This window comes from Bos indicus, chromosome 3, assembly GCF_029378745.1.
Source record: "Bos indicus isolate NIAB-ARS_2022 breed Sahiwal x Tharparkar chromosome 3, NIAB-ARS_B.indTharparkar_mat_pri_1.0, whole genome shotgun sequence".
NCBI classification, from domain to species: Eukaryota; Metazoa; Chordata; class Mammalia; order Artiodactyla; family Bovidae; genus Bos; species Bos indicus.
In genome coordinates this window covers 22,624,779-22,651,506 of record NC_091762.1, presented here as the reverse complement: position 1 = coordinate 22,651,506, position 26,728 = coordinate 22,624,779, and the positions used below count along the sequence as shown (strand labels likewise).

At 36.6% G+C, this 26,728-nt stretch overlaps 1 pseudogene; it reads left to right on the top strand.

Moving 5' to 3' along the window:
- LOC109556758 (olfactory receptor 5J3-like) overlaps positions 1–26,512 on the top strand; it is a 42,938-nt pseudogene extending 16,426 nt beyond the window's left edge.
- Positions 26,513–26,728: the final 216 nt, after the last annotated feature.

Below are 26,728 nucleotides of genomic sequence, written 5' to 3'. Positions count from 1 at the left end.
AAAGTGGAATCACTGTAGGCTAGTGATGGGAATTGTTTTTTCATCATTAGGTAATAAAGAGTAAAGATAGGCACATAACTAGATGTAGAAGAGTAGGATTGTTCAATTGATTCAATTGTTCAATTGTGTAGTAGGGCAGAGATTGTTAAATAGATTGATAAATGACAATAAAGAAGATGTACAAATCTCTTCAGACATCCCAGAGCGGGGAGAGAGAGAGAGACCATAGAATAATCTTATGAGTCTGTGTCAGTGGGCAAATCCTTATGAGATGCTATAATAATGCATGTGAGGAAAAAGTAATGAATTTGGAAATAACTAATCTAGAATACTCAAAATGAAAGACTCTCCTTTATCAGATTTTACTCAAGAAAAAGAATCAGAATCACTACCCTGACCTGGAATACCCTGTATTCCACTGACCCTGGAATACAAACCCAAAATTCTGCAGCAGCCAAAAAGGCTTAGAAAAAAAGAAAAACATTAAAAAGTACATTGGAAATAAAACTTTATTCTAGTATATCTGTGCTTGAAAGGATTTATGTAGTTCCTGCTGCCATCCCTCAAAAAGAAATTTGCCATAAAACTTGAAAAGGTCCAGAGAAGAATAATCTAAAATTTCGGAGATAATGAGAGTAAAATGGGCATCTTTGGTTCAAAGTTAGATCTAGACTTTCAGTCTATAAATGAGAAATCTAATTACGTAGAAGTAATTAAATCTACATGATCAGAAGTAATATTGAATAGGTGAGCAGAGATTTGCTTACACACTAACCTCAAAATCCTGGGACAGGAAGATGGCAACTTTTGAAACACATAAAATAAATTCATTAGCCCAAGGAAATAGAAATGCATTTCGAAAGCATTTGGATAAATTATGACTAATACAGCTATTAATGGCTTTGAGATGTATTCAGCTCCAAGAATTAATGTGACTTCAGAAGGGGCAATAGAAGTATTTTGTAGACATCTTTGTGGGCAAGAGAATCCAGGTATGGATAGATCAAATGTTGCCAGAGAGCTCATGAGCTGGAAAAGTCTGAAAACTATTGATGCAATAACAAAATAACCTCCAATTCATTCAGCATACTCCTTTTTTTCCCTCTTCCTCTCTATTGAAGATTTCACATCCAAGTACAGTGAAGACAAACTTTCAGCAGTGAATTCTCCACTTTGATTGATAGCCAGAGGTCAGGGCTCCCCAACAATTCTGATGAATATATGTAACTTCTTGGTTCATCTCTATTGTTTCATCTTAAACTCTGCAAATGAGATGATGCAGATGAGCAGTGCTGCAGTTCCTCCTCATTTGCATTTTATTAGCTTTATGACACTTTCCTTCTTGCATGATATTACCTAATTACATCCTTCAAAGAAGCACTAACATATTACTCTCCATTTTCAATTATTCACTCCAATGAAGGGAATCATGAAACACCCACTCTCTCCCAGAAAATCCACCCAGCAATTGGGTCACTGTGAAAGAGTGGGACCACAATCCAATCAGAAAGTCTTATAGAGAAGCCTGGTTTTGGCCCTATTTCTTTTCAAGCCAATTTTCTAACCACACAAGAATACAAGTCTCAGAACCATATAGGCTCAGATAGCATTACTCAACTTTATTAATCACATGATTCACTAGATTTATTCTAAAAATGATTTGTTTGGAATAATTTTGAGATATTTCCAAAAATCATCTCCATTTACAAAGAATCATATTTTTCCATATTTCAAAGAAAAGATTGCAGTCTCTGAAAATTTTTGGAAAGAGAAAATCCAGACTGGTTTTAAGTGCTGTTACAATTGGTGTATAGTTTTCCAAAGGGTCTGTTATACCTTTTGAATACAGATGATAAGCTTTATGTAAATTTTCCTTCTTTGACCCCCCCTTTTTTTAAATCTCAATGGTATTTCCCCTTTAGTTCTTGGTACTCAGCTGAGAGGTCCTCAGACTTCCCTTTTGCTCTACCTTATTCAGTTATTATATCCTGGTTATTAAAAGAAAGAATTTAAGGTTCAATTTTTTATAAGAAATCACCTTTATTAGCATGTATAAGAATATGATGCTTCCCAGGTGATGCAGTGATAAGAATCTGCCTGCCAATGCAAGAGACAAAAGAGACATGAGTTTGATCTCTGGATTGGGATGATCCCCTGGAGTAGGAAATGGCAACCCACTCCACTATTCTTGCCTGGAGAATCTCATGGACGGAGGAGTCTGGCCGGTTACAGTCCATGGGATTGCAAAGAGTCAGACGTGACTGAGCACACACACACAAAAAAACATATGATAATTGTCAGAAAAAGGATATCATCTTTAACTACAGTCACTTTTTTTTAACTTTTCAAAAATTATTTTTATTTTTTAAACTTTTAATTTTGTTTTGGGGAATGGCCGATTAACAAACAATGTTATGATAGTTTCAGGTGAGCAGCAAAGAGACTCAGCCATACATACACATGTATCCATTGTCTCCCAAACTCCCTTCCCATCCAAACTGCCACATAACATTGAGCTATGTGTTATACAGTAGGGTAAGGTTGAATTTTTAAAATAAATTTTCTAACCAATTTTCAGTTTGTCTACCTACACTTCCTTTAAGTGTTACACTGTTGGGTAATGAGACTATTTGAGTTGCACTAAGTAACAGAGGTTGAGTAGTAGAATAGAAAGCACGCTGTAGAAAACATGGCTATATTACTTAATGGTTGTTATGACCCTGTTCAGTTATCTAAGCCCTAGTTTCCTTATTTGTAAACTGGGGTTAATAATACTTTGTCTTCCTTACAAGATTTCTATAAGTCACAAGTGTTAAATAAGTCTATGTATATCTTATCCCCGCCCTTCATTATTTGATAGCTTTCAGTGTCCCTCTTCTTCCTTAATCTTTCCAATCTTTTTTGTCTACTCATTCCCTTGCTTATTTTTCTTATCTTTCACCTACTCCATTTTTTCACTATTGAGGGTCAGCAATCAGAACTTCATACACTATTCCAGGGATTTATCTCTGACAGCACTGTAGTATTTCATTTCTAGTTCCCTTTTTGTTGATGATCAATATTTTATCATTTTGATATTTGGCAAAACTAATACAATTATGTAAAGTTTAAAAATAAAATTAAAAAAATCAAAGCAGTACATGGTTCTACTGAATCATCTACACATTACCATGTGAAATGTTTCTGAAGTTTATCTCAATACCTGATAAAGAGTTTGATTCTTAGCTTCCTGATAGAGTTTCATACCATTCTTGGGCTTAGAGACAAAGTTGTGCACCATCTACTGTGCTGTAGAATAAACCTGAAGATGTTAAATTAGATCAGTGCAAACACAGGTCCTCAGGACTTCCCAGGTACCACTAGTGGTAAAGAACCTGCCTACCATGCAGGAGAGATAAGAGAGGCAAGTTTGATCCCTGGGTCGGGAAGATGCCCTAAAGAGGGGCATGGCAACCCACTCCAGTATTCTTGCCTGGAGAATCCTATGGACAGAGGAACCTGGCAGGCTACAATCCATAGGGCCTCAAAGAGTGGGACATGATTGAAGCAACTTACACACACAAGCACAGGTGGTCAACAAATCCTCAATCAAAACTCCTCCACTCTGAGAAGCATTCCTTTACTTATTCTGTGCCAATGTCAAAGTGACAATAGCTCCAAGGCAGTTCAATTTTTAACACTCTTTGATACAAACTTTTCAAAGACATTTTTAGAACCAGAATAGTTTTCATTTTCTAATTACCAAGGATATATTGGATGATTGATAAATTTCTGTTAGCTGAATCATGGGTTTCTCTCACTTGTTTGCCTCATTCCTTACTTGGAAAATAATAAATTAGCAAGGTATGGTTTTGTTTTGCAGAAAGCACATTGCTCTTGTCCCAATAGGCTACTTCTGTTAAAGTACTGGACAACTGAGTACACTTACCATCTTGCTTTAGAATGAAAGGAAATATGGCAATTTTCAATACATTGAATTCCCACAGGAGTTTTCATAAATGAAAATTATAGATGCAGTTCTCCAGACTCCTAGCATACTGTTTAATGCAACAAAGTACAAAAGTGGACTAGAGATCCCCTGATTTTCACTCTTAACATTCTATCAAACATCTAGGCAAGAAATTTGCTGCCAATTTTTCACATAGAACACTTAATTAATGATTGCTTTTTTTTTCTGATTGCTTTTTGAACTCACTGAGGTAACGTCAGGCTCACTTCGGTGAAATAAAGATCACAGGGAAAGGCTAAAGATATCCAAGTCCGCAGGCAACACCAAGTGCACTGTAAAAAAAAAGAAAATGTACTTATTTTTAATTAGAGGATAATTGCTTCATATATTGTGTTGGTTTCTGCCATACATCAACATGAATCAACCATAGGTATACATATGTCCCCCGGCTTTCCTTGGTGGTGGTGGTGCTTCAGTCGCTCTGTTGTGTCCGACTCTTGCAACCCCATGGACTGTAGCTCGCCAGACTGCCCTGTCCATGGAATTTCCCAAGCAAGAATACTGGAGTGGATTGCCATTTCCATCTCCAGGGGATCTTCCCAATCCAGGAATTGAACCTGGGTCTCCTGGACTGTAGATGGATTCTTTACCGACTGAGCTACATAAACAAATGAAGCCATCACTACACCAAGATAATGAATATTTTCATCATGTCCAAAAGATTTCCTGTGCCAGTGTCACTTTTCCAAACCCGAGCAACTGTTGATCTGAGTTTTAAAACTATAATAAGTTTTCATCTTTTTAACAAATTTTTATCAATGGAATAATACAGTAGTCTTTTTTGTAAAAAACAAACAAACAAACAAATAAAAAACTGCCTTCTTACACTCAACATAATTATTTGGAGTTTCATCCCTGTTGTTGCATGTATCCATGGTTTGTAATTTTTGTTCTTTTTCTTTTAGAATGGATATTCTATTGTGGGGATATACCACAATATATTTAACCATCTACTTGTTAATAAATATTTAAGTTGTATTTAAGTTTTTTTCAGTTTGGGGTCTTTACAAATAAAGATGCTATAAATAATTCATGTACTAGTCTTTGAGGAGACATACATTTTCTTTCTCTTGGGTAAATACCTACAAGTGATTTACTGGGTATTATGGATGAATCTTCAAATAATTATGTTGAGTATAAGAAGCCAGATTTTTTTTTAAAGACTACTGTATTATTCCATTTATAAAAATTTGTTAAAAAGAGAAAAACTCATAGTTTTAAAAATCAGATCAACTTAAAAATAACTTTTTAAGAAGCTACCAAACTGTTTGCTAAAGTGGCTGTTATTTTACATTTCTATTAGCAGTGTATTAGAGTTCCAGTTGTTACACATGCTTGCCCAAACTTGGCTTGTTCATTCTTTAATATTAGTCATTCTAGAGGAGGTATATTATTGTCTCATTTGGGTTTTAATTTGCATTTCTTTAATGACTAATGATGTTGAATATATTTCATGTACTTATCTGCTATCATACATCCTCTTTGATGAAATGTTCAAATGTTTGCCCATTTTTTGATTGGGTTGTTTGTTTTCTTGTTGTTGAATTGAAAAAGGTTTTTGTATTCTAGATGCAATTCCTTTCTTGGATATATGTTTGCAAATGTTTTCTCCCAGTGTGTGGCTTTGCTTTGAGTTTCCTTTAGTGCCTTTTTGAAAAGAAAAATTGTAAAATTTGGATGAAGGCAAATACATGAACATTTTCTTTATAGCTTTTGCTTTTTGTATCCTATTTGTGAAATATTTGCCTAGCCAATGTCATTAAGATTTCTCTTATGCTTTATTTTCTGTGTATGTGTTCAGTTGCTCAGTCATGTCTGATTCTTTGCTTCTTTGGACTGTAGCCCAACAGGCTCCTCATCCAAGGGACTTTGCAGGCAAGAACACTAGAGTGGGTTGCTACTTCCTTCTCCAGGAGATTTTCCCAACCCAGAGATGGAACTTGCATCTCCTGCATTGCTGGCAGATTCTTTACCCACTGAGCTATAATTTTAATAATTTTGAATCTTATAATTAGGACTATGATCCATTATAAGATCATGTTTTACATAGTACACATAAATTGTTTTCACTAATTCTAGGTTTTTAGAATTTCCATATAAATTTTAAAATTGTCAATGTCTTTTTTCTTTTTTACTTTCTATTATTTTGATCGAGATTAAGTAGAATCTATAGAGAAATTTGGGTGGCTAATTAACATCTAAACAATATTGACTCATACATAAATTAATCCTCAACTTTGTTCTTTTCAAAAGAGTTTTGGCTGTTCGGAATCTTCTGCATTTTCATATAACATTTAGTATTTACTTACAGTTTCTGCAAAAACTTGCTGGAGCTGCATAAATTCTATAGATCAATTTGGAAAGAAATGCTTTCTTAACAATAGTGAGCCTTCCAATGCAAGAATGTTGACTGTATCTCCATTAATTTAGATGTTGAAAAAAAATCTTTCTGCAATGTTTATAACTTTCTGTGTATAAGATTTGCATTTCTATTAAATTTATTTCTAAACATGGTATTCTTTTTAATGTTTTTATGAATAAAATATACCTAATTTTATTTTCATATTATTAATTACAGGCACATAAAAATATTTTTGTGTATTGATCATGTATCCTGTGATCTTGCTGAACTCATTTGTTAGTTCTAGGAGTTATTTTGTTGTTGTTATAGTTTTTTAGATTCTCTAGGATGGTCTATGTGGACCATCATGTCATCCACACATAGGCACAGTTTTGCTTTTTTGTTTCTGATCTGCATGCCTTTTCTTTTCCCTTTCATTTTGTGCCAGCTAGAACCTCCAGTATAATTTGAATAGAAGTGGTGAGAGTGGACATCTTTGTCTTTTTCCTGGTCTTGGAAGTAAAACCTTCAGCCTTTCTCCATTAAAACCAATGTTTCCTGTAGGTTATTTTGTAGATGGCTTTCATCAGGTTGAGGAAACCTATCTTGCTCCACACTTGCTGAATTTTTATCATGAATAGGTATTAGATTTTGTCAAATGTTTTTTCTATATATATTGCAATAATCATGTGGGTTTTGTCCTATACTGTTTCAACATGGTGTATTACATTAATCAATACTTGGATGTTAAACCAACCTTGCATTCCTGGGATAAATACCACTTGATCATGGTGTATAATCATTTTTATACGTTCTTAGATTTTGTCTTCTAATATTTGCATCTATATTCATGACAGACACTGGTTTGAAGTATTCTTTTCTTGTGATGTTTCGGCCTAACTTTGACATGAGAATGATACTGGCCTTGTAGAGTAAGTTGAAAAGTGTTCCTTCTGCCTCTATTTTCTGGAGGAGCTTGTGGAGTAGTGGTATTATTTCTTTTTGAGTATTTGATACAGTTTGCTAGTGAGTGTATGTAGGCCTGAACTTATCTTTGTGAAAAGACTGTTAAATAGGTATACTAGGATATTTTATTTCTTCTTGATTTAGTTTTGATAGTTTGTGTTTTTCTACGAATTTGGCTACTTCATCTAAGTTTTCTAATTTGTTGGCATAAAGTTTTTTCATAATATTCCTTTATCATGATTTTGGCTTCCCTGGTGGCTCAGATGGTAAAGCGTCTGCCTACAATATGGGAGACCTGGGTTCAATCCCTGGGTCGGGAAGATCTCCTGGAGAAGGAAATGGCAACCCACTCTAGTACTCTTGCCTGGAAAATCCCATGGATGGAGGAGCCTGGTAGGCTACAGTCCATGGGGTCGCAAAGAGTCGGACATGACTGAGAGATTTCACTTTATCACTTATCATGATTTCGAGTTGACATATTTTCTTTTCTAATATAGGTATTTAAAATCATAAAATCTCCTCTAAGTATTATTTTAGCTGCATCTCACAAATATTGAGGTGTTGTGTTTTCATACTTATTTTAAAATACTTTCTAGTTTATTTCATAATTTCTTCTTTGATTCACACATCATTTAGAAATGTGTTTCTTAATTTCCATATATTAGTGGAAAATTTCCAAATATTTTATTCTGTGGTTAATCTCTAATTTAATTCCATTTTGGTTAGGGAACATACTTTGTATGATTTCAATCCTTGAAAATTATCATTATTTTATGGGGAGATCAGCCCTGGGATTTCTTTGGAAGGAATGATACTAGAGCTGAAACTGCAGTACTTTGGCCACCTCATCCAAAGAGTTGACTCATTGGAAAAGACTCTGATGCTGGGAGGGATTGGGGGCAGGAGGAGAAGGGGATGACAGAGGATGAGATGGGTGGATGGCATCACTGACTCGATGGACGTGAGTCTGAGTGAACTCTGGGAGTTGGTGATGGACAGGGAGGCCTGGCGTGCTGCAATTCATGGGGTCACAAAGAGTTGGACACGACTGAGCGACTGATCTGATCTGATCTGAACTCTACTTTGTTAACCTGAGGATGTCTCAATTTCTTCTTCATTAAAATTTTTTAAACTTTTAAATTTTAAAATAATTGCATTTTTTTAAAAAAAGTTGTAATGATAGTACATAGAGGTCCTATGTACCCTTTGACAAGTTTTCCTAATTGGTTACATCTTATATGGTTATAGTACAATATCAAAGGAGAAGGCAATGGCACCCCACTCCAGTACTTTTGCCTGGAAAATCCCATGGACAGAGGAGCCTGGTAGGCTGCAGTCCATGGGGTCACTAAGAGTCAGACATGACTGAGCGACTTCACTTTCACTTTTCACTTTCATGCATTGGAGAAGGAAATGGCAACCCACTCCAGTGTTCTTGCCTGGAGAATCCCAGGGACGGGGGAGCCTGGTGGGCTGCCATCTATGGGGTCACACAGAGTTGGACACGACTGAAGCGACTTAGCAGCAACAATATCAAAACCAAGAAACTGACATTATACACTATTATATATGTGTCAAGTTCTGTGTTATCACATGTAGAGATTCGTGTAACTACCACTACAGTTAAGTTATAGAACTATCCTATCACCACAAGTATCACCCTTATGCTACTCTTCAATAGATGTGTCCTTTTTCCTAGACATTCCTAACTTGGGCAACCACTAATCTGTTCTCCATCTCTATAATTTTTCCTTTCTGAGAATGTTATATAAATGAAATCATACCATATACAGCCTTTTGAGATTGCCCTTTGGGGCTCAGAATAATGTCATTAAGGAGCTTCCCAGGTGTCTCAGTGGTACAGAATCTGCCTGCCAACACAGGAGACACAAGAGATGCAGGTTTGATCCCTGGGTTGGAACGATCCACTGGAGTAGAAAATGGCAACTCACTCTAGTATTCTTGCCTGGAGAATCCCATGGAGAAAGGAGCCTGGCAGGCTACAGTCTATGGGATCACAAAGAGTCAGACAGGATGAGCATGTATGCAGTACAATGCTATTAAGAATCAATCCAAGTTGCCATGTGTATCAATAATTCATTTTTTGTTGCTGAGCAGTATTCCACAATTTGTTTAAGTTAACATGAAAGAGTTAGTCGGCTCTTTGTGACCCCATGGACTGGAGCCTGACAGACTCTGTCCATGGAATTCTCCAGGCAAGAGGAGTGGAGTGGGTAGCCATTCCTTTCTCCAGGGTATCTTCCCTACTCAGGGACTGAACCCAAATCTCCTGCATTACAGGCAGATTCTTTACTGTCTGAGCCACCAGGGAAGCCAATTGTAGGATATTTTGGTTATTTCCAGTTTTTGGCTACTGCAAATAAAACTGCCTTAAATGATCATGTACAAACTTTAATGTGGATATTAGTATTCATTTCCCTGGGCTAACTGTCCCAGGAGAGCAATTTCTAGCTTGTGTAGAAAATGCATGTTTAGTTTCTGAAGAAAAATTTAAACTATTTTTCAGAATGGTTGTGTCATTTTATATTTCTACCAGAAATATGAGAGAGATCTATTTTCTCCACACTTTTGCTAGTTTTTGGTACCATCACTATTTTTTATGTGAGCTATTCTAACAGGTATGATATGATATCTCATCCTAGTCTTTATTTGTTCTTCCCTGGTGGTTGATGGTATTAAATAGGATCTCTGATCAGTATAACCTCTTGTGAAATGTCTCTTCATGTATTTTTCCCATTTTCTAATTAGAATGTGTTTTCTTTATTGTTAAGTTTAAGACTCTTAAAAACATATTCTGAGTCTTCTATCAGCTAATATGTTTGAAAATATTTTTTCCATATTCATAACTTGTACTTTAATCCTTTAATCATTCTCAGAATAAAAGTTTTTAGTTTTGATGATCAATTTATCATTTTTTTCTTTTATGGATCAGACTTTTTATACCATGTCTGAAAAGTCTTCAACAATCATAGGTCCCCCAATTTTTCTCTACATGTTCAAAGTTTGGTGGTTTAAATTTAAATATATGATCCATTTTGAGTTAAATAATTTTTAAATAAGGTGTGATTTAGGCTGAGGTTCAGTTTAGAGGCTTTTTTTCTTGTTTGCCTGTGGATATCTAATTGCTCCAACACAGTATTTAAAATTTTTATTTTATATTGGAATATAGTTGATTAACAAAGTTGTGTTCACTTCAGATGTACAGCAAAATGATTCAATTAAACATATATCTATTCTTTTTTCAAGGGACTTCCCTGGTGGCTGAATGGTAAAAGAATCCTCCTGCCAAGCAGGTGATGTGGGTTTGATCCCTGGGTCAAAAAGATCTCCTGGAAGAGGACATGGCTACCCACTGCAGTATTCTTGCCTGGGAAATCCCATGGACAGAGCAGCCTGGTGGGCTACAGTCCATGGGGTCACAGAGTTAGACATGACTGAGCAACTAACACATTTATAAACAAGATTGTTTTAAGTTGCTGATCATTCAGTTTAAAATACATTTCCAGTATCCTTAATTTGTCCTCTCCTTTTCTCACAATTCCTGGTTTAGATATCATATTTGTGTGTAGATGATTTCCTACCTTTACTATATGTTTGCCTTTACCAATAAGCTTTTCCATTCATAATTTTCTTGTTTCTAGTACTGGCATTTTCTTTTTCACCTAGAGAAGTTCCTTTAGCATGTTATAAAGCTGATCTGATGTCGCTCAGTTCTCTTAGCTTTTGCTTGCCAGTAAATGTTTTGATTTTTCCATTGAATATGAATGAGAGCCTAGAGTTTTCTTAGTTGTGGGTTCTTCCCTTTTATTACTTTAAGTATATTGTGCCATTCCGTTCTAGCCTACAAAATCTCTGCTGAGAAATCAGCTGATAAACTATGGGAGTTCCTTTATGTGTTACTTGTTGCTTTTCTCTTGTTTTTTTTAGTATTTTTGCTTTGTCTTTAATTTTTATCAATTTGATTACCATGTGTCTTGGTGTGTTCCTCTTTGGGTTTATCTTTCCTGGGATTCTCAGCACTTTGGGGAGTTGAGTAACTGTCTCCTTTCCCATATTAGGAAAGATTTTGGGACTTCCCAGGTGGCACTAGTGGTAAAGAATCAGCATGCCAGTGCAGAAGATGCAAGAGATGTGGGTTTGATCCCTGGGTCAAGAAGATCCCATGGAGTAAGAAATGGCAACCCACTCCAGTATTCTTGCCTGGAAAATTCCACGGACAGAGGAGCCTGGCAGGCTCTAGTCCATGGGGCTGCAAAGAGTTGGATATGACTGAGAGACTGAGCATACACATTAGGAAAGTTTTCAGCTATTATCTCTTCAAATACTTTCTTAGGTCTTTTCTCTTTCTCTTCTCCTTCTATGACCTATATAATGCAAATGTTGGTGCATCAAATGTTGACCCAGAGGTCTCTCAGACTGTCTTCATTTCTTTACTTTTTTTTTCTTTATTCTGTTCTGCAGAAGTGATTTCCACCATTCTGTCTTCCAGCTTACTTATCTATTCTGTTTAACTTATTGTGCTATTGATTCCTTCTACTATATTTTTCATTTCAATTACTGTATAACTCATCTGTTTTTTCTTTAGATTCTATAGCTTTTTATGTTAAAGATTTCTTGAAACTTCTCAATCTATACCTCTATTCTTTTTTCAAGATCTTGGATCATCTTTACAATCATTACTCTGAATTCTTTTTCAGTAAGATTGCCTATCTCTACTTTACTTAGTTATTCTTCTGGGGTTTTATCCTGTTCTCCATCTGAGATATTTTCCTCTGCTACGTCATTTTGTCTAGTTTCTGTGGTTGTGGTTTCTGTTTCACAGGCTGCACGATTGTAGTTCTTGCTTCTGCTGTCTGCCTTCTGATGGATGAGGCTGTATAAGAAGTTTGTGCAGACTTCCTGGTGGGAAGGACTGGTTCCTGCCCACTGGTGAGTGGAGCCTGGTCTTGTTTCTCTGGTGGTCTGGGCCATTCAACACAATTTATTTGAAAGACTACTTCCTCCATGAAATTTCCCTTGTACTTTTGTCAATAATCAGTTGTGTTTAGTAGTGTGAGACTGGCTTCTCTATTATGTTCCATTAATCTATCCCTATACCAACACAACATAGTTGGGTTATAGGGTAGAGTTGTTCCCATTTTATTCTTCTTTTCAAAATGTTTTAGCTATTCCAGTTCATTTACTTTTCCATTTAAAATTTGGAATAATCTTGTCTATAACTACAAAATTTCTGCTGGGATTTTGACAAAGTGAAGTGAAGTGAAAGTTGCTCAGTCATGTCCAACTCTTTGTGACCCCATGGACTATACAGGCCATGGCATTCTCAGGCCAGAATACTGGAGTGTGTAGCTGTTCCCTTCTCCAGGGGATCTTCCCAACCTAGGGATCGAACTGGGGTCTCCTGCATTGCAGGCGGATTCTTTACCAGCTGAGCTACTAGTGATTTTGATGGGAAACACATTAAACCTGTATATCAGTTTGGGGAGAATTGACATCTTTACTATGTTGAGTCTTCCAATCATGAAAACAATATATCCCTCTACTTTTTTAGATCTTTATTTCTTTCATACTCATTTTTTAGTTTTCTTTATAAAAGTCTTTGTACATGTTTGGTTAAATTTTACAGCTAAGCTTTTTTAAAAAATAAATTGCAAATGATAATTATTATAGCTTTAATTTTGGTTTCCACTTGCTCATTGATAGTAGTAGCTGTAGTTCAGTCACTCAGTCGTGCAAATGGAGACCAAAAGAAAGCAGGAGTAGTAATACTTATAGAAGATAAAATAGACTTTGAATTAAAGGCTGTGAAATGAGACAAAGAAGGACACTACATAACGATCAAAGGATCAATCCAAGAAGAAGATATAACAATTATAAATATATATGCACCCAACATAGGAGCATCACAATATGTAAGGCAAATGCTAACAAGTATGAAAGTGGAAATTAACAGTAACACAATAATAGTGGGAGACTTTAATACCCCACCACACCTGTGGAAAGATCAACTAAACAGAAAATTAGCAAGGAAACACAAACTTCAAATGATACAATGGGCCAGTTAGACCTAAATGATATCTATAGGACATTTCACCCGAAAACAATGAATTTCACCTTTTTCTCAAGCGCACACAGAATCTTCTCCAGGATAGATCACAACCTGGGCCATAAATTTAGCCTTGGTAAATTCAGAAAAACTGAAGTCATTCCAAGCATCTTTTCAGATCACAATCTGGTAAGATTAGATATCAACTACAGGAAAAAAATTTATTAAAAATACAAATATATGGAGGCTAAACAACACACTTCTGAATAACCAACAAATCACAGAAGAAATCAAAAGAGAAATCAAAATATGCATAGAAACGAATGAAAATGAAAACACAACACTCAAAACCTATGGGATTCAGTAAAAGCAGTGCTAAGGGGAAGGTTCATAGCAATACAAGCTTACCTCAAGAAACAAGAGAAAAATCAAATAAATAAGGTAACTCTACACCTAAAGCAACTAGAAAAGGAAGAAATGAAGAACCCCAGGGTTAGTAGGAGGAAAGAAATCAAAAAAATTAAGGCAGAAATAAATACAAAAGAAACAAAGGAGACCATAGCCAAAATCAACAAAGCTAAAAACTGGTTCTTTGAGAAGATAAATAAAATAGACAAACCACTAGCCAGACTTATCAAGAAAAAATGGAGAAGAATCAAATCAACAAAATTAGAAATGGAGAAATCACAACAGACAGCACAGAAATACAAAGGATCATAAGAGACTACTATCACCAACTATATGGCAATAAAATGGACAACTTGGAAGAAATGGACAAATTCTTAGAAAAGTATAACTTCCCAAAACTGAACCAGGAAGAAATAGCAAATCTTAAGAGACCCATCACAAGCACAGAAACCGAAACTGTAATCAGAAACCTTCCAACAAACAAAAGCCCAGGACCAGACGGCTTCACAGCTGAATTCTACCAAAAATTCAGAGAAGAGCTACCACCTGTCCTATTCAAACTCTTCCAGAAAATTGCAGAGGAAGGTAAACATCCAAACTCATTCTATGAGGCCATCATTATCCTAATACCAAAACCAGACAAAGATGCCACAAAAAAAGAAAACTACAGGCCAATATCACTGACCATAGATGCCAAAATCTTAACAAAATTCTAGCAAACAGAATCCAACAACATATTAAAAAGATCATACATCTTGACCATACATCAAGATCATACATCTTGATAAAAGTGGGCTTTATCCCAGGGATGCAAGGGTTCTTCAATATTCGTAAATCAATGTGACACATCACATTAACAAATGAAAGATAAAAAACAATATGATTATCTCAATAGATGCAGAGAAAGACTTTGACAAAATCCAACATCCATTTATCATAAAAACCCTCCAGAAAGCAGGAATAGAAGGAACATACCTCAACATAATAAAAGCCATTTATGATAAACCCACAGCAAACATTATCCTCAATGGGGAAAAATTGAAAGCATTTCCCCTAAAGTCAGGAACAAGACAATGGTGCCTACTGTCACCACTACTATTCAACATGGTTTTGGAAGTTTTGGCCACAGCAATCAGAGCAGAAAAAGAAATAAAAGGAATACAGCTTGAAAAAGAAGAAGTAAAACTCTCACTGTTTGCAGATGACATGATCCTCTACATAGAAAACCCTAAAGACTCCACCAGAAAAGTACTAGAGCTAATCAATGAATATAGTAAAGTTGAAGGATATAAAATTAACACACAGAAATCCCTTGCATTCCTATACACTAACAATGAGAGAACAGAAAGAGAAATTACAGAAACAATTCCATTCACCATTGCAACAAAAAGAATAAAATACTTAGGAATAAATCTACCTAAAGAAACAAAAGACCTATATGTAGAAAACTATAAAACACCGATGAAAGAAATAAAAGATGACACAAATAGATGGAGAAATATACCATGTTCATGGATTGGAAGAATCAGTATAGTGAAAATGAGAATACTATCCAAAGCAATCTATAGATTCAATGCAATCCCTATCAAGCTACCAATGGTATTTTTCAGAGAACTAGAACAAATAATTTCACAATTTGTATGGAAATACAAAAAACCTCAAATAGCCAAAGCAATCTTGAGAAAGAAGAATGGAACAGGAGGAATCAACCTGCCTGACTTCAGACTATACTACAAAGCTACGGTCATCAAGACAGTACGGTACTGGCACAAAGACAGAAACATAGATCAATGGAACAAAATAGAAAGCCCAGAGATAAATCCACGCACCTATGGACACCTTATCTTTGACAAAGGTGGCAAGAATATACAAAGGAGAAAAGACAATTGCTTCAACAAGTGGTGCTGGGAAAACTGGTCAACCACTTGTAAAAGAATGAAACTAGAACACTTTCTAACACCATACACAAAAGTAAACTCAAAATGGATCAAAGACTTAAATGTAAGACCAGAAACTATAAAACTCCTAGAAGAAAACATAGGCAAAACACTCTCTGACATAAATCACAGCAGGATCCTCTATGACCCACCTCCCAGAGTAATGGATATAAAAACAAAAATAAACAAATGGGATCTAATTAAACTTAAAAGTTTTATTTAAAAAATTAATTAATTAATTAGTTATTTTTAAAAACTTAAAAGCTTTTGCACAACGAAGGAAACTATAAGAAAGGTGAAAAGATAGCCTTCAGAATGGGAGAAAATAATAGCAAATGAACCAACTGACAAATAATTAATCTCAAAAATATACAAGCATCTCCTGCAGCTCAGTTCCAGAAATATTAATGACCCAATCAAAAAATGGGCCAAAGAACTAAACAGACATTTCTCCAAAGAAGACATACAGATGGCTAACAAAACACATGAAAAGATATTCAACATCACTCATTATCAGAGGAATGAAAATAAAAACCAAAATGAGGTACCATCTCACACTGGTCAGGATGGCTGCTATCAAAAAGTCTACAAATAATAAATGCTGGAGGGGGGTGCAGAGAAAAGAGAACCCTCTTACACTGTTGGTGGGAATGCAAACTAGTACAGCCACTATGGAGAACAGTGTGGAGATTCCTTAAAATAACTGGAAATAGAACTACCATACAACCCACTGCTACCCAGCAATCCCACTGCTGGGCATACACACCGAGGAAACCAGAATTAAAAGAGACACATGTACCCCAGTGTTCATTGCAGCACTGTTTACAATAGCCAGGACATGGAAGCAACCTAGATGTCCATCAGCAGAGGAATGGATAAGAAAGCTGTGGTACATATACACAATGGAATATTACTCAGCTATTAAAGAGAATGCATTTGAATCAGTTCTAATAAGATGGATGAAACTGGAGCCTATTATACAGAGTGAAGTAAGCCAGAAAGGAAAACACCAATACGGTATACTAATGCATATATATGGAATTTAGAAAGATGGTAACAATAACCCTGTACAAGAGATAGCAAAAGAGACACAGATATATTGAACAGTCTTTTGGATTCTGTGGGAGAGGGTGAGGGCTTGATGATATGGGAGAATGGCATTGAAACATGTAAAATATCATACGTGAAATGAATCGTCAGTCCAGGTTTGAAGCATGATACAGGGTACTCAGGGCTGGTGCACTGGGATGACCCGGGGGGGATGGGATGGGGAGGGAGGTGGGAGGGGGGTTCAGGATGGGGAACACATGTACATTCATGGCAGATTCAAGTCAATGTATGGCAAAACCAATACAATGTTGTAAAGTAAAATTAATTAATTAAATTTTTTAAAAAAGAATGCATTTGAGTCAGTTCTAATGATGTGGATAAAACTGAGCCTATTATACAAAGTGAAGTAAGTCAGAAAGAAAAACACCAATACAGTATATTAACACATATATATGGAATTTAGAAAGATGGTAACAATGACTCTTTATACGAGACAGCAAAAGAGACATAAATGTAAAGAACAGACATTTGGACTCTGTGGGAGTCCAAACCTCCTCTGTGGGAGGTGAGGGTGGGATGATTTGAGAGAATAGCATTGAATCATGTATATTATCATATGTGAAATAGATTGCTCGTCTAGGTTCAAAGCATGAGACAGGGTGCTCAGGGCTGGTGCACTGGGATGACCCTGAGGGATGGGATGGGGAGGGAGGAGGTAGGGGAGTTCAGGATGGGGAACACATGTATACACATGGCTGATTCATGTCAATGTATGGCAAAAAACCAGTATGATATTGTAAAGTAATTAGCCTTCAATTAAAATAAATAATTTTTTTAAAAACTGAGAAGAAAAAAATCATCTGATCATCTCAATCACTACAAAAAATTTTTTTTATAAAATTCAATATAGATTTATGATTTAAAAAAGCCTCTTAACAAAATGCATATAGAGGGAACACATCTCAACATAATAAAGACCTTATATTAAAGGCCCATAGCTAATATCATACTCAGTGGTGAAAACCTGAAAGCATTTCCCCTAACATCAGAAATAGGAAAATGATGCCTACTCTCACCTCTTTTATTCACTATAGTACTGGAAAACATAGTCACACCAATCAGGTAAGAAAAAGAGAAAAGTAATACAGCTTGGAAAAGAAGAAGAAAAACTGTCACTTTTTGAAGATTACATGATACTATACATAGATGATCTTAAAGACACCATGAAAAACCATTATAGCTTATCAATAAATTTGGTAAATTTTCAAGGTACAAAATTAATATACAAAAATCTGTTGCATTTCTATATACTAACAATAAATAATCAGAAAGAGAAATTAAGGAAACAATCCCATTTACAATCACATTTAAAAGAATAAAGTATATAGAAATAAACATATCTAAGGAGGTAAAATACCTACACTCAAAAAACTATAAGACACTGATGAAAGAATCTGATAACACAGATAGAAAGATACATCATGTTGTTGATTTGAAGAATTAATATTAAAAGGATGATACTATCCAAGGCAATCTACAGATTCAATGCAATCTTTATCAATTACATTTTTCAGAGGACTAGAATACTTTAAAATTTATATGGAAACACAAAAGACCCCAAATAGCTAAAGCAATTTTGAGAAAGGAAAATGGAGCTGGGGGAATCAGGCTCCCTGGCTTTAGACTATACTGCAAAGCTTCAGTCATCAAAACAGTATGGTATTGTTACAAAAGCAGAAATATAGATCGATGGGAAAAGATAGAAAATCCAGAGATAAGCTTATGTACCTATGGTCAATTAATCTATGACAAAAGAGGCAAGACTATACAATGGAGGAAAGACAGTCTTTTCAATAAGTGGTGCTGAGAAAACTGGACAACTGTATGTAAAAGAATGAAATTAGAACACTCCCTGGTACTTCCCTAGTGTTTCAGTGTTAAGACCCTCTACTCCTAATACAGGATGCATGGGTTCCATCCCTGGTTGGGGAATTAAGAACCTGAACATTGCACTGGGCAGCCAAAACAAAAAAGAACACTATCTAACACCATACACAAAAATAAATTCAAAATGAATTAAAGACCTAAATGTAAGATCAGATACTATAAAACTGTTAGAGGAAAGCACAAGCAGAACACTTGCTGACATAAATCACAGCAATATCTTTTCTGATCCACCTCCTAGAATGATGAAAATAAAAACACAAGTAAACAAATGGGACTTAATTAAATTGAAAAGTTCTTGCACAGCAAAGAAAAACATAAACAAAACAAAAAGACAACCCACATAATGGGAGAAAATATTTGCAAATGATGTGACTGACAAGGGATTAATCTCCAAAATATACAAAGAGCACATGCAGCTCAATATTAAAAAACAACCCAAGCAAAAAATGGGCAGAAGATCTAAATAGTCATTTCTCCAAAGAAGGCATTTGTTGTTGTTAAGTTGCTAAGTTGTGACCAACTCTTTTGCAACTCCATGTGCTGTAGCCCACCAGGCTCCTCTGACCATGGGATTTCCCAGGCAAAAATACTGGGCTATGTTGCCATTTCCTTCTCCAAGGGATCTTTCTGTGGGATTGAACATGTGTCTCCTGCTTTGGCAGGCAGGTTCTTTACCACTGACCACCAGGGAAGCCCATACAGATGGCCCAACATCACTAATTATAGAGAAATGCAAATCAAAACAATCAGGTATCATTTCACAGCAGTGAGAAAGTGAAGTGAGTGAAATGAAGTCGCTCAGTCGTGTCCGACTCTTTGCAACCCCATGGACTGTAGCATACCAGGCTCCTCCATCCATGGGATTCTCCAGGCAAGAATACTAGAGTGGGTTGCGATTTTCTTCTCCAGGGGATCTTCCTGACCCAGGGATCGAACTCAGGTCTCCTGCATTGCGGGCAGATGCTTTACCCTCTGAGCCACCAAGGAAGCAGTGAGAAAGGCCATCATCAAAAAATCTATAAACAATAAATACTAGAGAGGGTATGGAGAAAATGGAATACTCCTACACTGTTGGTGGGAATGTAAATTGGAAGAACCATTATGAAGAACAGATGGAGTTTCCTTAAAAAACTAAAAGTGAAGCTAATGTATGATCTAGTAATCCCACTCCTGAGCATATATCTGGAGAAACTGTAATTTGAAAAGATACACACACTACAATAGTCATTGCAGCACTGTATAATACAATAGCCAAGATGTGGAAACAACCTCAATGTCCATTAACAGATGAGTGGATAAAGAAGGTGTGGTGTGTATATGCAATTTAGAAGTATTCCACTTCTCAGAGGAATACGTGATATCACTTATATTAATATGTGGAATCTAATAAAAATGATACAAATGAACTTATTTACAAAACAGAAACTGACTCCACAGCTCTTGAAATAAAACTTATTACCAAAGGGGAAACATAGGGGGAAGTGGCAAATTAGGAGATTGAGATTAATATATACAGACTTCTATATATAAAATAGATGGCTAATGAGCATCTACTATAAAGCACAGGGACTCTACTTAATATTCTGTAATAACCTATATAGATAAAGGATCTGAAAAAAAAGATATTTATACATGTATAACTGATTCACTTTATTGTACACCTGAAACTAACACAACACTGTAAATCAGCTATCAGATCAGATCTGATCAGATCAGTCGCTCAGTCGTGTCTGACTCTTTGTGACCCCATGAATCGCAGCACGCCGGGCCTCCCTGTCCATCACCAACTCCCAGAGTTCACTCAGACTCACGTCCATCGAGTCGGTGATGCCATCCAGCCATCTCATCCTCTGTCGTCCCCTTCTCTTCCTGCCCCCAATTCCTCCCAGCATCAGAGTCTTTTCCAATGAGTCAACTCTTCGCATGAGGTGGCCAAAGTACTGGAGTTTCAGCTTTAGCATCCTTCCTTCCAAAGAAATCCCAGGGCTAATCTCCTTCAGAAATCAGCTATACTCCAATAAAAAAATTTTAATTCTTTTTTTAAATTTTTAATTGAAATACAGTTGATTTATAATATGTTAGTTTCAGGTGTACAGCAAAGTGATTCATATGTATAAAAATATTCTTTTTCAGATTCTTTTCCCTTTACAGGTAATTACAAAATATTGATATAGTTCCCTGTGCTATATAGTAGGTCTTTGTTGGTCATCTATTTTATATATAATATTGTGTATATGTTAATCTGTAATTCCTAATTTATCTGTCCCCAACAATCACCCCTGCTATCCACTTTGGTAACCACAAGTATGTTTTCTATGTCTGTGATACTGTTTCTCTTTTGTAAATAGATTCATTTGTATCATATTTTTAGATTCCACATATAAGCAATATTAAATGATATTTGATTTAAAATGGGCAGAGGCTCTAAATAAACATTTTTTCAAAGACATCAAATGGCCAACAGGTACATGAAAAGGTGCTCAAGACTACTGATAATCAGGAAAATGCAAATCAAAACCACAATGAGATGCTACCTCACAACTGTTGCAATGATTATTATAAAAAGACAAGAGATAACTAGTGTTGTCAAGGATATAAAGGAACTCTTGTGCACATACTACTGCATGTCAATTGTATCTCAATGAAACTAAAAGAATAAAAAACAGCTATGGAAAAAAAAGATCAATATATTTGTAAAGTGTATTTTGCCACATAAGACATTCACAGGCTCCAGGGATGAGGGCATGAGCATCTTTGGGGTGCCATTATTTGGTTTACCACATAAGTGTACAGGTGAAAAATGCTCATCCTATCCTTGACTCTTATACTCCATGGTACTATTTTAATAATAAATTTAATATACATTTAATGGTTTAAACAGTTGCTTATTGTCTCATAGTTTTGTGGGACAGAAGGTTGATACAGTACAGTTCAGCTGGGTCCTCTGCTACAATGAAGTACAGGCACAGTGTGAGGCTGGCTCAACTTAAAATCACTGTGTGTCATCTGGGCTGGGTTCCTATCTAGAGACTCTGGGGAAGATTCCACCTTCACATATATTCAAGTTGTTAGCAAAAGTTAGTTTCTTATGATCTTAGGACCAATTGTTACCTTTCCTTAACACATGGCCCCATTTATATTCAAGCTAACGATGACATGGAATCCTACTTGTCATCTGAATCTCTGAATTCACCTTCTACTCTGGTTTTTCAAGCACACATGTGATTAGATTCAGGCTTCCCTGGTGGTTCAGGGTAATCCACCTGCAATTCAGGAGACATGGGTTTGATCCCTTGGTCGGGAAGGTCCCCTGGAGGAGGGCATGGCAACCCACTACAGTATTCTTGCCTGGAGAATCCCATGGACAGAGGAGCCTGGCGGGCTACAGCCCATAGGGTCACAAAGAGTTGGACATGACTGAAGCAACTTAGCACGTATGCATGTGGTTAGATTAGGCACACTTGAATATACAGAATAATCTTTATATCTTAAAGTCAGGTGATTAATAACCTTAACGACATCTGCAAATCCCCTTCTGGCATAGACTAGCATATTCTCTCAAATAACAGGTTGCAAAAGATCATGAAAGCTATTTCATACCCAGTAAACTTAAAATTTGGTTCTGTGACTTCTTCCCAGGGAATAAGGAGGTTGAGAAGAAAAGTATTTCGGTTCTAGTTTAATTCATCAACTACTGTTTCTCAATGCCAGTGCTTAAAACTGAATTTCTTTCTTTCCTTCCTTAATTCTAACAAAAGTGTTATAGAGTACATATGGATTAAAGAGAGATAAATCCCTTGCCTAATAGAAATTACAGACTGGTAGGGGGATCAAACTAATAGGTAATAGTGAAGGCATGGCAAGTAAACACAGAAGCAAAAGAGGATGGGGAGTGAGGGGGAATGCATATATCCTAGTCTTAAAGTGTCAAACTACACTACCTAGAAGAGATATCATCTACCCCATGTAATAAAGGATGAGTAAGTGTTAGTTCTCCCAGTGTTTTTCCTAGTATCTTGTTGTCTTTTTATTTCTTAATTTTCATTTCAGTTGAGAAAGAACTCAAAGAAATGAAAAATCATTGTGTGGTCACTGGATTTATCTTCCTAGGATGTTCCAACCATCCTGAATTGTAAGTGTTGTTCCTCCCAGCCTTCTTGATCATTTATCTCTTAACTCTTCTGGGAAATACATTCACATTAACAATGGTCAGAGCCAGTCCTGCCCTCTGCATTCCAATGTATTATTTTCTCAGCACCTTGTGTTTCTTGGACATCTGCTACTCATCTGCCACCATTTTGGTCATGCTGGGGAACTTCTAGAGGAAGACCACCTTGTATGAGGGCTGTCTTTCCCAGACCCTATTCCTTGTGACCTGTGCTGGTGCTTAGGGTGTCTTGTTGGCTACTGTGACTTACAACCACTATGTAACCATTTTCCACCTTCTTCAATATCTGCTCCTCATGACTCTGAAGGTCTGTGTGTATTTTGTTGATTGGAACTTGACTGTGTGGGCTAGAGGATTCTGTGAAAGACACAGTGCTGACCCTCAGTGTGGACTCAACAAGATCATCCACTTTCTCTGTGACGTACCTTTGCTCCTGAAGCTCTCCTGCTCTGACACCTCTCTCAGTGAGTCTGTGCTCCACGTGGCCAGTGCCACCACTGGCCTGAGCCCCTGCCTATTCATTGCAGTGTCCTACTGCTTATCATCTCTGCCCTCCTTAAGATTCCCGCTGCTCAGGGCAGGAACCAGACCTTCACTATCTGTGCATCCTACCTCCCTGTGGTGGTCTTTTATGGAATAGCCATCTTTAACTATGATAGACCCAATATAGGCTATATCCTGGACATCCTGGTCTCTGTGCTCTTCTCTGTTCTGATCCCCACGATTAACCCTGTCACCTACAGCCTGAGAAACAAAGAAATCAAGGGTGCCCTGAGGAAGTGGATGGAGAAGGTGGATTCTCTAGTTGTATCAGTGAATAGATCAATATTTTTCATTCTGGAAAATCTTTTTTCTCTTTTTTATAGTTTTTCACATTTATTTTATGATAATTCTTTATTAAAATATCATTTTAAATAATTCTTTTTAAATAATTTTAAAATTGTATTTAAGGCATACAACATGTTGATTTGATTCAGATATACATAGTGAGGTGGTTACTGTTATTGTTGCTGTTCAGTCACTAAGTTGATCTCTTTTGCAACCCCATGGACTGTAACCTGCCAGGCTCCTCTGTCCGTAAGATTTCCCAGGCAAGAATACTGAAATGAGTTGTCATTTCCTTCTCCAGGGTATCTTCCCACCCCAGGGATCTAACCTGTGTTCTTTACCACTGAGCCAGCAGGGAGGCCCAAAGTGATTACTACAATTAACATATCATCTTCTCAAAAAGGGAACATTGTTGTTGGGAATGTAAATTGGTGCAGCCACTATGGAAACACTATAGAAGTTCCTCAAGAGACTAAAAATAGAGTTGGTACATGATCCAGCCATCCCACTCCTGGGCATACATCTGGATAAAACTGTAATTTAAAAAGATACATGCATGAGACTTCCCTGGTGGTCCAGTAGCTAAGACTCCATCCTCCCAATGCAGGGGGCCTGGGTTTGATCCCTGGTCAGGGAACTAGATCCCACATGCCACAACTAAGAGTTAGCATGCTGTAACTAAGACCAAGCACAGCCAAATAAATATTTAAGAAAAAAAAAAGAGACACATGCGCCCTTCTGTTCATAGCAGCACGATTCACAACAACAAAGATATGAAAACAATCTAAATGTTCATCAACAGATGAATGCATAAAAATGTGGTAATATATACAATGGAATACTACTCAGCCATAAAAAAGAATGGAATAATGCCATTTGCAACAACATGGATGAATCTACTGATTATTATACTAAGTGAAGTAAGTCAGAAAGAGAAAAGATAAATACCATGTGATATCACATGTGAAATCTTAAAAAAAATAAGACACAAATGAACTTATCTATGAAACAGACAGACTCACAGACATAGAGAACTAACTTGTAGTTGCCAAGGCAGAGAGGTGGAAAAGGGGTGGATTGGGAGTTTGGGATTAGTAGATGCAAACTTGAAGAAGGCAATGGCACCTCACTCCAGTACTCTTGCCTGGAAAATCCCATGGAAGGAGGAGCCTGGTGGGCTGCAGTCCATGGGGTCACTAAGAGTCAGACACAACTGAGCAACTTCACTTTCACTTTTCACTTTCATGCATTGGAGAAGGAAATAGCAACCCACTCCAGTGTTCTTGCCTGGAGAATCCCAGGGACGGGGGAGCCTGGTGGGCTGCTGTCTATGGTGTCGCACAGAGTCGGACACGACTGAAGCAACTCAGCAGCAGCAGCAGATGCAAACTAATATATGTAGGATGGATACACAACAAAGTCCTACTGTAGAGCACAGGGAACTATATTCAATATCCTGTGATTAATCATAATGGACAATAATATGAAAAAGAATGTACATGTATGAATAACTGAACCACTTTGCTGTCCAGCAGAAATTAATACAATCAACTATACTTCAGTAAAACAAATTAAAGAACATATCATCTCCTCATATAGTTACTATTTCTTTTACAATAAGAGCCCCTGAAATCTACTCTCTTAGCATATTTTCAGTGTTCAATACATCATTATTAAGTATAATCATAATGAAACACATTAGATCTCTAAACTTACTCATCCAAACTACACAACTACAACTTTGCACTCTTTGACCAATATCTCCCCATTTTCCCTACCACACTTCAACCCCAACTTCTGGTAACCATCATTTTACTCTCCACAAGTTCAACTTTTTTAGATTCTATATGTAAGTGAAATAATGCCAGTATTTGCCTTTCTGCACCTGGATTATTTAGCATAATGTCCTCTTGGTTCATCTGTAGTGTCAAAAATGACACAATTTTCTTCTTTGCTTTTTAAGGCTGAATATATCTATTGCATAGGAACCTGGAATGTTAGGTCCATAAATTGGAAGTGTTCAAATAGGAGATAGCAGAGTGAGCATTGACATTTTAGGAATCAGTGAACTAAAATGGATGGGAACAGATGAATTTAATTCAGATGACCATTATATCTACTACTGTGGGCAAGAATCCCTAAAAGAAATGGAATAGTCCTCATAGTCAACAAAAGAGGCTGAAATGCAGTACTTGGGTACAATCTCAAAAACGAGGGTTAAGTGGGGGCTACTCTTTGTTGCAGTGAGCAGGCTTCTCATATGCAATGGCTTCTTTCACTGTGGAGTGAGGGCTTTATGTGCGTAGGCTCTAGTAGTTGTGGTGCTGAGACTAATGGGCTCTAGAGTGCAGTCTCAGTAGTTGTGATACATAGGCTCAATAGCTCCATGGCATGTGGGATCCTCCCAGAGCAGGGATCAAACTCATGTCCCCCAAACCAGCAGGCAGACTCTCAACCACTAGACCACCAGGGAAACCCTCTTTGCCTATTTCTTAATTGGGTTTTTTTCTCACTACTGAGTTGGATGAGTTCCTTATATATTTTGGATATGAGCTTCCTAGTCATGTGTATGATTTGAAAAATGCTTTTTTTTATTCTGTAGATTTCTCTCTTCTGTTTGTTTTCTTTGTTGTGCAGAAGTGTATTTAGCTTAATGCAATTCCATTTGCCTCTTTTACTTTTGTTGCTTGTGCTTTTGGGGTCATATTGGAAAATCATTGTCCAGACCAATGTCAAAAACTTTTGCCCACTTTTCTTCTTGTAGTTTCACAATTTCAAGTTTGACATTTAAGCTTTTAATCCTTTTTAATTGACTTTTATATATGGAATGAGGTAAGCGTCCAATTTCATTGTTCTGCATGTGGATAATTAGTTTTCCAAAATCACAGCAGATGGTGATTGCAGCCATGAAATTAAAAGACGCTTACTCCTTGGAAGAAAAGTTATGACCAACCTAGACAGCATATTCAAAAGCAAAGACATTACTTTGCCAACAAAGGTCTGTCTA